The sequence below is a fragment of the Megascapheus bottae genome, chromosome 27, assembly GCF_031878675.1.
Source record: "Megascapheus bottae isolate mThoBot1 chromosome 27, mThoBot2.hap1, whole genome shotgun sequence".
NCBI classification, from domain to species: domain Eukaryota; kingdom Metazoa; phylum Chordata; class Mammalia; order Rodentia; family Geomyidae; genus Megascapheus; species Megascapheus bottae.
Genome location: NC_143535.1, coordinates 23,280,279 through 23,294,351, shown reverse-complemented (window position 1 = coordinate 23,294,351; position 14,073 = coordinate 23,280,279). Strand labels below are relative to the sequence as shown.

The window sequence follows — 14,073 nt, the reverse complement described above, 5'->3', positions numbered from 1 at the left end:
AGACCCTTGATATGTGCTAACCATGGAATAGAGCCAAGGGAATAGAATGCTACTTCTATAATAGCATTACATGAGTTGGTCATCTGTCCTTCTATGTCTGAAGTAGACATGTAGCTCAGGTGATATAAAAAAGCAAGGTGAATAAAACCCATTAAAAGCATGGGGATCTGGTATTAAATAGCAGAACCTGGAGCCTGGAGTTTGGCCTTGTTGTAGAGTGCTTGCCTACCATAATCCAAGACCCAGTGGTATCACATATATAGAAAAAGCTGGAAGTGGTGCTGTGGTTCAAATGGTAGAGCTGTAGCCTTGGGGAAGCCCAGGGACAGTGCTCAGGCTCTGAGTTCAAGCCCCAAGACTGGCAAAAAAACCTTTTTTTACCAGAACCTGCACTGAAATATCTCACCCATAACCATTATCCTCTAAGTCAGTTTAGCAGATATAAGTCCTTAACTAACATTTCCTTTGGACTGATAGAAAAAAACTATAAATTGCAGCACACAATCTATCTGTCAGATTCCATCCATTTAACACCTTGTTTTAAAACTAATCACTTTACCTTTCCTCTTTTTTTTTGTTTGTTTGTTTGTCAGTCCTGGAGCTTGAACTCAGGGCCTCAGCACTGGCCTTGGGTTTTCTCAAGGCTAGAACTCTGCCACTTGAGCACCATTTCTGGATTTTTCTATGTATGTTGTACCGAGGAAATCAAACCTGGGTCTTTGTACATGCTAGGCAAGCACTCTACCAGTAGGCCAAACTCCTGATCCCCTCTGTTTTTTGTATAACACTTTTTCTAAAATAATAAAAAGGTAATGAATGTATTGACATAATTTCATTTATAGGCCCAATGTGAAGAAGAGACTGGTATCTGCTATGTTTTTATCTATCTATCTATCTATCTATTTATTTATTTATTTATTTATTTATTTATTTATTGCCAGTCCTGGGCTTGAGCTCAGGGACTGAGCGCTGTCCTTGGACTTTTTTAAGGCTAGAGCTCTACCACTTGAGCCTCAGTACCACTTCCGGCTTTTTCTATGTATGTGATACTGAGGAATCGAACCTGGGTCTTCGTGCATGCTAGGCAAGCACTCCTCCACTAGGCCAAACTCCCAGCCTGGTATCTGCTATTTTATACATGGAAAAACAGAAAGAAAAATAATACAGCAGTATCTATATGCACAGTGCTAGAACTTCTATCTTGATTCAGAAAAAAATTGTCAGAATTTCAGTTGATTTTATGGAACAAGTTATAGTCAAGAATATCACACAGGGCTAGAGATATAACTCAGGATTAGACCTCTTTCCTAATTCACTAAACCTTGGGTTCCTGAGCACTGAAAAATAAAGAAAAAGTAGAAGGAAGAGAAGAAAGGAAAGGTAAATATATTTAGGAGGTGTTGAGTAGCAGTTAAAATAGGAATAGAATATGAATAATTTTGAAATACATGAAAACATGTCCCTGTATCACAAGGACCTCAGAAATGGGGTTTATTTTTGGTGCAGTTCTGGAAATAAATCCCCATTGAATAAATGACAGAATCCTTCTCCCTTTAAATGGAATTAAGGAAATAGAATATTATATGAGTACTAAGGATCAGTACTAGGAAACGGAAGGGGAAGAATGGATATAGCTGGAAAGCGATGAGATTCATTACCAGCATTAGGGACCTTCAAATGAAAGATGGGTAGGGTGTGAAGATGGGGCCATCTGAAAAACTGGATAGGAGAATTCTCTGCAGGGAATTGATGTATGAAAGTATTGGTGAAGAGATGTGGAGTCAAGAAGGGACTTTTAAGTGATGCACTGGCCTCTACTGTCCCTTATTCACCAACTTCCTGAATTGAGTGGTGTAACTCCCAATCCTGCTTTAGCAGTATGCAAAGTAAGACAGTCCAGGAGAGCAACCTGAGAACATCCCCTTAAACTTATCAGTTGACTACAGTAGTGACATAGAGGCCATGACTGGTCAGTTGCAAAGCAAAGCAGGCCCTCTGCTAGAACTGTTCCTTCTGACTCTCAAAGAGGGTGGGCTTACTACCCCAAACTGTTACTTGAGTTCATTGTGACCCTACATATTCCTCTTGGCTTAGAATGGGAGAAGCTGGACATACCCTCTTTGTTTTTCTTCTTTCTCATTGACCAATGACAGAGATGTTTAGGCTGCACCTACATTCCTACTTGCCTGCCACCTTCTTGGATTTCACTCTTCTGGCTTACTCCACCATCAACAGTTCTAAGAGTTAGCTATACTTCATGATAATCACTGGAATAGAAGTGATTGTGGTGAATCCTAAAGTCCTGGAAATGTGGTTCCTACACTTTCCCTATCTCAGTCTTGACCTGTCAGAAGAAACAAGAGGTAGAAAATTGGCTCCAGCTAAGAAAATATTACAGGACTACCAATGAAGCCAAATACCCTTCTGGCCACTCAGGAGTGAAACAGAAAAATCAAGCCAGTGGTAACCCAATGACCCCATCTAGGGATTTTTATTCAGTATAGGGACACTCAGAGGCTAAGCAGACTTTTCGTCTTAGGAATATTTTTCCCTAAAGAACATTTGTGAGTGAGAGATTCTAGACATGCTGCCTGAGATGCTGAAACACTAGCAACAACCTTGTTCAACCACTGCCTCACCTACAAGGATGAAGAGGAGGAGGAATTATTGGAGGTAGTAGTGATTGCCTAAAGATAGAAGAGCTAACATAGGAAGATAGGCCTGGGACTCTGACCCACCCTTGTCTTAGTGACCTGAATCTCTGCTATCCTGCCCTTGCATCTCTGCTATGTACCCTGTCCTTGCTACCATGTCCTGCCTTTCCAGTTACCTTGTCTCTGCAACCAATGTCCCTCCTATTTGTCACTGAACCCTGGACTCTGTTACCCTCTCTGCCCACTCCCTACTACCTCAATATCTGCCACCTTATTCTCTGCTGTCTCTGTCCCTGCCACTCTGGTCACTGTTACCCTGTCCCTACCAGTCCTTGTCTCACTGTCCCTGCTATGCTTTCAATCTCACCTTATCCAAGCTGCATTGCCCCTGCTATTCCAGTCCATGCTACTTCCCTACCATCCTGTCCATTCTTGCCTGTTCTTGTAACTGTCAATGTCCCTGCCACCCTATACCTGCCCTGCCATCTCTGCTACCTTGTTACTGTCAGCCTAGTCCCTGATACCAAGTCTTTGTCTAAGATGGAGAGAAACAAATTTTAAAATTTCCACAGATGCTAAAGTAATTCTTTGTTGGAAGTTACAACTGAAGAGATGTACCTATAAATCCTCACTCCAGGAACAGTTCCTTCTTAGATGAAAGGCAAAGGGACATATGAAACATACTTATGCTCCTCAAACTACCTAATGGTTGAGAAGCAAAGAAGCACAATATATAAAGTATTTCAAAAAGAAAAATGAAACAGAACAGCTATTCCCTTATTACCAAACAAAACAATATTTACCAAACCCAACTCCAAGAATTCTAAAGGCAAATACTAAGTACTCAGCGTAAAACTCTAGCAGTATGAAGTTGAGTAATTTGAGTAACTATTTCCTCTCATATTATTTTCCATTGGAAAATAACACTATTACTTTCTTAATTCTTTGTGGAGAAAAGCAATATATATTATAAATAAATTTTTACTTCAATATTTCAAAACCTCTAATGGGAGAAAATGTTTTTATTTTTACATTAAGGAATGGTTGAATCTCACTTTTGCTTTTGTCTTTTTTTCTATGACTTATTTTAGATGTTCAAGAAACAGAGGACATGATTAAGACATGCCAGGAAAGTGTAGATGAATGTCTGGGTGACATAGTAGTCACAAGCAATAGTAGTAGAGGAAAGAGTGAGATTTTTTTACTTTGAGCTCAAATCATAAGCCAGAGCAGATTAGGAATAACAGGACTTTCTTAGTGATGAGTACTGCAGAGTCCTCTTATATCCATATTGAATATAGAGAAGACTATGATAAGTCTGCTCTCTTTGCCCAGGGAATACTTTAGGGAGGGAGGAAAATGCCTGAATTTAGAAAAACATTCTACTTAAGACATACAGTCATTACACATCAGAAAATATACAGGAGAAAATTTTTGTACATGTAATGAATGTGAGAAATCTTTCAGTAAGGAAATACACCTTATAAAACCTCAGAGCAAATGCCCAGAGAAGTCCAGTGAATATAACTAATGTGTAAAGTCTGTTTTTCAGAAGTCATACATGACTTTCCAAGCCCCCAACACTCACAAAGAGACACCCTATGAATATGAAGAATACAGAAAATTTTCCATCCCACAATCAACTCTCAGTAGATAACAGAGAACACACACAGAAGAGAAACCTTATGAATGCAACAGATGTTAAAAGTCTTTCAGACAGAAGTCATACCTAACTTTACATCAGAGAACACACAGTGGAGAGAAACCTTATGGATTTTTAACCTGTAACTCACACCCTCATGTTCATCATAAAACACACACAGGAGAGAAACCTTATGAATGTAACAAATTTGGAAAGTCTTTCACCTCTAAGACCCCCTTGCATCTTCATTACAGAACACACACAGGAGAGGAAGCTTATAAATGCAACAGATGTTGAAAGTCTTTCAGACATAAGCCATACTTAACTTTACATCAGAGAACACACGCAGAAGAAAAACCTTATGAATGTTAAGAGTGTGGAAAATCCTTCACCCAAAGGTTGCATCTCGGGAGTCATAAGCTAATTCACACATGTAACAAACCTTATGAATGTAAAGAATGTGGAAAGTGCTTCACCCAGAGTTCACTCCTCAATAGTCATAAGCGAATTCATACAGGTGAGAAACATGAATGCAACAAATATGGAAAGTCTTTTGCCTGGAATTCATAGCTCAATGGGCATAAGAGAATTCACACATGTGAGAAACCCTAGGGAATGTCATGAGTATGGAAAATTTCACCTGGAGAAAAACTCAGTTTGCACCAGGGAATCCATAGAGGATAGAAGCCTTATGAATGTAGCAATGTGGAGACAGATAATCTCCAATGTGGTTTGGGGAGTAATAAGATGGGAAAAGATTGTCATGATTTGAGCCACAGAAAAGAGCTAGGATATGGAAACAAGAGCTTTATCATGTGTGATTGTTGTTAATATACGTATTATTTCTCTTCTCTTTTTTGACTTCATGGTTGATCTCAAATTGTTACTGTATCTGACTTTGTTACCTGGTATACTGTATATGCATTTATTTGTTTATTTGAAATAGGAAAGGGAAAGGGGAAACAAGATGATTAGGAGGGGGTAGGGGGAAGAAAATGGGGATAAAAACACTAGAAGAGGTATCAATGTGTGAGAAGTAATGCACTGCTACCTGATGAATGCTAACTGTAACCCCTTTATACATTATCCCAACAATAAAAAAAGAGAACATTAATTTTTCTACTGCTTCCCAATAGTCTCCCATTGTATGTGTGGTCCGTGCATTATAACACAAGTAACTCACTATTTGCAAATCATTTTTTGAATGGAGGATCTACTTGAAGCTACCACTCCTTGTTTATTACAAAATATGTCCAGCAGTAAACTCTATATAATCACCTTTTCTACACAAGTTAGTTTATGAAACAGAGGACATAGATGGACACATTTTCTTTGTGTGTGAGTACAAGTCTTGCTGCTTTAGCTCAGAGCCTAGGCATTGTCCGTAAGCATCTTTGCTCAAGGCTAATTCTCTACCACTTGAATCACAGTTCCACTTCTGATTTGTTTGGTGAGTAAATGAAGAAGAATTTTAAGCATTTGGCTTTGGATGTATAACCCCAAAATGACTTCAGTGCTTGTCTTGAATCACTTGTGATTGGTTCACTCTTAGTTTATTATGTTCTGCAGAGTGATTTATAATAAAACACCAGTGTGCCAGGCTGGGCCAGAGTGACCCTGAGATGCAGACAGCATCACAGAACCTTGGCTGCTGGAATGCCGGTCCTTGTTACTCTCCAGCAACACCAGTATGAGAGGGACACCCAGGGCCAGCCTGAATTTCTACGGAGCTGAGTGAGATGGCAAGTATGGATAACCTAGCCCTCCCCCAATTACCGGGGAGAAAACAACACTGAGCCAGGAGCTGTGTCAGCCATGAAAGCGCAGCAGATCTCAGGTTTATTGCATCAAGCACATAGTTATATACTGTGGGGAAAGAAGAGGTGGGAACTGGGAAATGAACCACTAGAAAAAAAGGCCAAGGTGCTATCACTAAGGGTTAGGGCAAACTTTCCAATACTGGGCGGGACCATTGCAGGAAAACTCGCGGGATGAGGACCTACCCTAGGGGGTTCAGTTGAGTCATGAACGCAGAAATACCTCAGGAGAGGTATGCAAGGAACACCTGGCCAAAGCCCTTTAATAGCCACTGAGCCAGAATGGTGAACAGGCCCCAGAGATGGCGATCAGGCCCCAACAGGCCCTCAGAGAATTACTTCACCCCAGTTAACAAATATGTTTCATGTTTTCATTGCACATATCCAAAAACACATACATTTCTTTGTGGTCAGAATTTTGTCATGTACAATCTCATGAAGGGCCATGGAAGATACTACAATCAGTGTAATAACCAGGCACAGAAACACATTGGGCAATCTCACACAAAAATGAAAATTAACAAAACTAGAACCAATTTCTCACAAAAGTTGAGTGCAAAATAGTTGTTAAAAGAGACATAGATTTGTCCCCATCTTCATTGTTATAGGCAGTTAGCATTAAATTCTGTTTTGATAGACAGGAAGTGAATTTTGTTTACAATTAATGTGTGTTTAAATAGAAAAGAGAATTGTGAAGGTTTCTTCATTCAAGACTTTGAGTCAGGATGTGCTTTTGAAGATTTTTGCAGTGTAGCTTGTGTAAACATCACAGAGTGTTTATATGAGCAAATGCCTTCACTGAAATATCACAAAGAAAGAAAGGATTCAAGAGAGAATGGTAACAGATATCACAGGCCTGATATCATGGCCTGATGTCCTGGATTCAAATTGATGGTGGAATCTGTAAAATATATAGATTACTCTGCCATGAGGATTGAGCTTTGAATGTAGCCTAAGCAGAAAAATCCAAGAGGTATTTTTTTTTTGGTCAGTCCTAGAGCTTGAACTCAAAGGCCTGGACACTGTCCTCAAGCTGATGCTCTACCACTTGAGCCACAGCACCACTCCTGGATTTTTCTATGTATGTGGCACCAAGGAATTGAACCCATGGTTTTGTGCATTCTAGACAAGCACTCTACCACTAGACCATGCTCCTGGCCCCTCCAAGAGACTCTTATCTCCAAGTAATTACCAAAAAAATTCTGAATCAGAAATAGAGATATGCCTCTTTCAAGCAGCAGTGGTACACTGCAACCAAGTATATTATAGTATCCCATTTATTACACAATTTGACAGAGATACACAGAGAGAGAAATGGACATTTTTACCAGTTCTGGGGCTTGAACTCAGGGCTTGGGCATTATCCTTGGGCTTCGTTGTTCTCAAGTCTAGCTCTCTACTACTTAAGCCATAGCTTCTGGCCTTTTCTGTTTATATGGTACTGAGGAATCAAACATAGGGGTTCACTCATGCAAGGAAAGCACTCTACCACTAAGACACATTTCCAGCCCAGATATTGATTTTTTTAAGGGTAGAGCAGTTGAGTTTGTGTTTGAGGCAGAACAACTCTTTCTTTTTAAGTTTTTAAAATTTTTATTGTAATTAATAGAAGGGTTGCATTATATTCACCAGATAGAAGGTGCATTACCTCACAACAGAACAATTCTTATAAACGTCTGGCTCCTGATAAATATATTTAAACATATTGTTGTTATTATTATTATTATTTATTGGTTCCAAGACTGGGGCTTGAATTCAGGGCCTGGATACTATCCTTGAGCTCCTTTTTCTCAAGGCTAACACTCTACCACTTCAACACAAATCCCCTTCTGCCTTTTTCTCTGTATTTGGTACTGAGGATTCAAACCCAGGGCTTCATGCATGCTAGGCAAGCATATTACCAGCAAGGCACATTCCCAGCCCTTAAATTTATTTTGAATGAATAACATTGACTGCATTGTTCTCAGAGTGTTAGGATGAAGTACTAACCATATGAGATGGATAGATTCTGTTGGTGATGGAACTAGTGTGTCTGCCATATCACTGAGTAGATATAAAGTGGTCCTTCCTTGTAAAGATGGCAAAGAAACATATGAAGAAATGCTCATCATCCATAAAGGAAATGCAAATGAAAATAACCCTAAGATACCACCTTACCCAAATCAGAATGGCCAATATTCTGAACTCAGACAACAGCAGATGCCAACAAGGATGTGGAAAAAGATGAACCCTATTGCACTGCTGGTGGAAATGTAAACTAGCACAATCACTGTGGAAAGAGTCTGGAGGTTTCCTCAAAAAAACTAAACATATGAGGCTGGGAGCATAGCCTAGTGGTGGAGTGCTTGACTAGCATGCACCTGGGTTCGATTCTTCAGTACCACATACACAAAAAAGCCAGAAGTGGTGCTGTGGCTCAAGCTATGGCTCAAGTGGCATAGTCTTGAGAAAAAAGTGTCCAAGGATAGTAACCAGGCCCTGAGTTCAAGTCCCTGGACTGGCAAAAAAAAAACAACCCTAAATATACACCTTCCCTACAACCCAGTTATACTACTAATAGGCATCTACTCTGAGCAACATGGCCCACAATGTAAGGACATCACTGCCAGATGCCCCACTATAGATAGATAGATTTTTAAAAGTGGTACCTATATACAATGGAATTTTATATAGCCAACCGACAAGTTAAAATAATGGCACTCACTGAAAAATGGATGAAATTAGAGCAAATCATGTGGAGTGAGCCAAGACCAAAGAGACAAATGGGGCATTGTCTCCCTGACAAGCAGGTGCTAGGTCTAAAATTTGATAGGACAAAACAAATTAAACAGGACCTAAGATGTCCATACCTAATGAAACCAAAAGAAGATAGTCACAGAAGAAAAGCACCAAAGGGTAAGACCCAAGCCTTAAAGAACCCTAAAGAAAAGAAACAAATGAGCCCTCTTTAATTTGTCTTCTTATTAGAGGTCCCTGGGTATTTTGGTACTTTATATATGTAATATACATGAACACACCTAAGGGATAATGGGAGAAGGACACAGAATCAGTGGTAAGCAGGTGGTAAAATGTAGGACCCATCAGTGGCACCAGACATTGATGAAAAGAAACCAAACAATGCAAGGCAATGATGAGACAGAGAGAATGAGAGAGAAAGAGGGAACTGATACCCAAATAAAGAAGAAATGTACATAACACCCGATCTGGAAGAAATGTTTTTATTGTCGATGTTCAAAGAGTTTAACCTTTTGTTCTGTGTTAAACTAGTTTTGTTTGTATATTTCAACTGTTATAAATTTTGTAGACTAGAACAATGATGCTTAGTATTGTGAAAGTAAAAGTGATTGTGATATTATCTAAGTATTACTGCCTCAGTGCTGTAAAATATACATAACTACTTAATCTCAATTCTTTTTTTTTTTTAAAAAAAAAGATGTTTCTTTCTCTAGGCCAAGTTTAATCAGATGCTCTGTTTTTCACAGGATGATACAGACTGTGTGGCTAAGTAATTCCAAGACCCTCAGTTACTACTACATCAGTAATTTCAGTAGGTACTCTACAAGAATTTTCCCATGCAAGTATGGTCATTAACATTGTCCCAGCAGTATTAATTTTAATGTATGATTTACCTGAAAGACATATACTCTACCAGTTTTTTGTTTGTTTAGTCAGTTGTAGGACTTGAACTCTGAGGCTGGGTGTTTTCTCTGAGCTCAAGGCTACCACCCTACTCCTTGAGCCACAATGCCACTTCTTGTTTTCTGGTGAGTAATTGGAGATATGAGTCTCACAGAAATTTTAGTGTTAGGGCTGGCTTTTCACCAAGATCCTCAGACCTCAGCCTCCTGAGTAGCTGGATTACATTCGTGAGCCAATTAACCCAGCTATTATTAGTTATTTTTTTTTATGAACTTGTGGATACAGATTATCAGGATGATCATATGTTGCCTATTCTACAGTCCTGGTTTTACTGAATTAGCCTTTGAAGTGATGCTATCATCCTCTAATAATGGATCTCAGTTTTATTCATCTTAACCTATTTTGTTGTTGCAAAATTATGGTGTCTTATTGAGATTGTTATATGATTTTCCCTTTACAAATCTAGGAAAAATGATTTTTGTGTTAGGAATAATTTAGCTTTTTCTGAGAGCTAGACTACTAGTTATGAATACTTTGACTATAATAAATGAGCTTTCTATTTCACATAGGGTCATGCAACCTGCTTATTACCTTAATATGAAGCACACACTGAAATGCAAGTTTATTCTGAGCTCATGTGTGTATTGAGGAACATGAGTGTGGAGATTGTATGTATTTTTCCCCCAGTTCTGGGATTTGAGTCTCAAGCTTGCTTGGTTTCTTGCTTTTCTTGCTGATTTTTGCCTGCAACCTGGTTTTTTCCTGGTTAACAAAAGATGGACTTTTTAGGAATTTTCTGCTTGTTTTGATTTTCAAGGGAAGGATTTGTTATCTCAGCCTCCTGCATAGCAGTGATTACAGGAATGAACTACTGATAATTGGCTGGCTTATCTTTCTCCTTCCTCCCCTACCTCCCTCCACCTGCAGCTTGCTTGGTAAAGATAGCATTTTCTTTAACTCATAGCTGTGCCTTTTCACGTTTTCTACATAGTTTTGATGGTTTGATTGAAAATCTTTTTTTTTTTTTTTGCCAGTCCTAGGGCCAGGTTACTGTTCCTGAGCCCCTTTTGCTCCAACAAGCACTCTATCACTTGAGCCACAGTGCCACTTCTGGCCTTTTCTGTGTGTATGGTACCAAGGAATCCAACCCAGGGCTTCGTGCATGTGAGGCAAGTGCTCTGCTAGTAGGCCACACTCCTGGCCCTGAATTTCCTTTTGAAGGCTTCTATTTCAGCTGCAATTAAGAACATTATAGACACCCACTGTAACTGATAATTATCACTAATGCTATTACAAATGTTTCTCATAATGCCTACAGATGACTTTACTCTCACACTTCTTGTTGTTTTCATGCAACGCAAGAATTTAATTTCTGGGGTGTAGTTTTAAAATCCGAATTAAAATGCATAAACATGATAGAAAATACTACTTTCTAACATCTGGGTAGCAAGTTGCTCTGGGGTATTAAATAGTAACACAAAAATGACCACATTGGTTCACTTAGCAATGGAATGTGGGGAAATTTTCTGAAAGAAAGAAAATTATCTGAGCAAGTCAAGTATCTCTCTTATTTGTCAACACATCAAAAATAAAGTCTAAGTTGGGTGCTGGTGGCTCGTGCCTGTAATCCTAGCTACTCAGAAGGGCCAAAGCAAGCAAAAGCAGAAAAATGGGTGAACTCTTATCTCATCAGAAAACAGGAAGTAAAGGTGTGGCTCATTTTAGTAGAATGCCACCTGTGAGCAAAAGAACCCAAAGACAGTGCCCAGGCCTGGAGTTCTAGCCCCACAACTAGCAAAATAAAGCATCTAGTGAAATAATTCAAATGCTTCTATTCAGGGGCAAAATCATGAGAAGGGGTATCAATGTTGAAGAAGTAATACACCCACTTACTGACAAATGTAATCCCTCTATACATTACCCTGATAATTAAAAAAAAAAAAGATTGCGTTTGAATCTCTGTTAAGCAATCTGTGAGTACTGCAGTTATGGGAACTTCTTTCTTTGACATACTGCAATCCTCAGATTTCAGCCTCCTCAGTAGCTAGGATTATAGGCCTGAACCAAAGGTACCCGACTCTTACATGGTTTTTATTCTTTTATTTTGGGAAGGGTAAAGAAAAGGAATTTTCTCATAAGTATTTCCTACATTACTCACTTTTCTGTGTTCACTAAATGAAATAATAGTAAAATTCCCAGCACCAAACAGTACAAGTCATATATTTCACAGTATATGTAGAGACATTGGCTTATTTGATGCTTGCAACAAGTTTGTAAGGTCAATATCTCCACTGTAGACAACAGAAATAGGGTGGGGAGGATGCATTATGTTTTTATTTGTTTGGGGGATTGTTTGTTTGTTTTGAGTTCTTTTGGTTTAATTCGGGAAAATGACTGCTTTTTTACCTGTAGTGAAAGTGAAACATTTACCTCACATGAGCTAAGGTATGAACAGGCTACTGTAGTAACTTTCCAATTCATACAAATTTTTCTAAGAAGGAAAATCATTGCATATAATCACACATACACAAACTCAGACACAGACACACTAATTCACACAAACATGCACAGCCTAATTTGATTTTTTATATGTTTTTTTTCCAGTCCTAGGGCTTGAACTCAGGGTCTGAGCACTGTTTTGGGGCTTTCTCAAGGCTAGAACTCTATTACTTGAGCCACAGCACCACTTCTGGTGCTGTGTGGTACTGATGAATTGAACCCAGGTCTTTGTGAATGCTAGACAAGCACTCTACCACCAGTCCAAATTCCGAACCCCCCCCCTTTTTTTTTTACTATTCTAAGGGCACTTTAGTCATGTAGATCAAATTGTATTATTTCATAAAGAATACCTGCAGATCAGGGGAGAATTTGACAGTCTTGGTACTTTCCTTTGTAGTGATTTGTTACTTGGATTAATGAAGCAGTACATATTTATGTGTGTTTTGACTTTTAAGGGAATGAATAACCTTATATGGATAAATCATGACAATGCTGAATATAAAGAGAACTACTATAAGTATTTAGTTAAATATATATACACATGTGTATATATATTTACACCATGACTGGCTGATTGTTGAGACAATGTCTTACTTTTTGCTCATGCTGGTGGTCTTAAGCCATCTCTAAATTTCTAAATCCTGCCTACATATTATTAAAGATGTTAAAACTGTTCATGGCTATCCTTTTAAAATATATCTAACTTCCACATATAAGAGACTAGTATATAATATATATAGCATATACATATATATCTTACCCTAAAACTTAATTATTAATTTTATTAAATGTAAGTCCTCTGATAGAGGTGGCTTTAAGATGATCTTTAAGATTAGTCTGAAACCTGGACAAAGAAACCTAAACAATAAATCAATATAGGTTTAATCATCCATTTTATTTTTAAAATCTAGGTTTTTTTGAAAGTGTCAAAATAGTTTAGGAACTTTCAAATAAGCAACTGTCTGGTGGCTATGTAGAACATATATATATATATGAGTGTGTAAAGTCGCATTCTTTTTGTATCCATTCATCTGTAGTGGTGCATCTGAGCTGTTTCCATCAATTGGCTATTGTAACTAGTGCAGAGATGAACATGACTGAGCAGGTGTCCTTATCATATCCTGGGTTATGATATCCTGGGTTAAAGAAACCTCTAAACTGCCTTCCAGAGTGGCTATACTAGCTTACATTCCCACCAGCAGTGCAGTAGGGTTCCTCTTCCTCTACATTCCTGCCAGCAATTGTCATTGTCTGAGTTCAGAATATTGGCCATTCTAATTGAGGTAAGGTGTTATCTTAGGGTTTGTTTTTTTTTTCATTTCCTTTATGACAATGGATGATGAGCATTTTCTCATTTTTTTTTGCCATTTTAACCTCTTCTTTGATGAGTCTCTTTAGTTCCCTTGTCCATTTAGTGACTGGTTTGTTGTGTTTGGGGGGATTAATTTCTTCAGTTCCCTTTAGATACTGGATATTAACCATGTGTCTGATGTATTATTGGTAAATATGTTTTCCCAGTTGGTTGGCCATCTTTCTACTTTAGAAGCTATGCCTTTGTCTGAGCAGAAATTTTTATTTTTAGGTAGTTCCCTTTGTCGAATCACTCTCCAATCTGTCGTGACCCTGGGACTCTGTTCAGAAAGGTGATGCCTGTGCCTATGAGTTATAGGGTCTCCTCCTACATACATTATCATGTATCAGTTTCAGGGTTTCAGGTCTGATGCTGAGGTCTTTGATTCATTTTGAGTTAATGCTTGTGCATGGAGTTAGACTGGGATCAATCTTTAGTTTTCTACATATGGCTGCCTAGTTTTGCCAGCAC

At 38.6% G+C, this 14,073-nt stretch overlaps 1 pseudogene across 1 annotated transcript in view; it reads left to right on the top strand.

Annotated features, from left to right (window-relative positions):
* Nucleotides 1–14,073, top strand: part of LOC150045774 (ubiquitin-conjugating enzyme E2 L3 pseudogene) — a 35,949-nt pseudogene that overhangs the window by 5,071 nt on the left and 16,805 nt on the right. The window contains exons 4-5 of the transcript XR_016532881.1: nt 5,866–6,038; nt 9,596–9,660. The product of XR_016532881.1 is annotated as a ubiquitin-conjugating enzyme E2 L3 pseudogene (transcript). The remainder of the gene's footprint in view (nt 1–5,865; nt 6,039–9,595; nt 9,661–14,073) is intronic.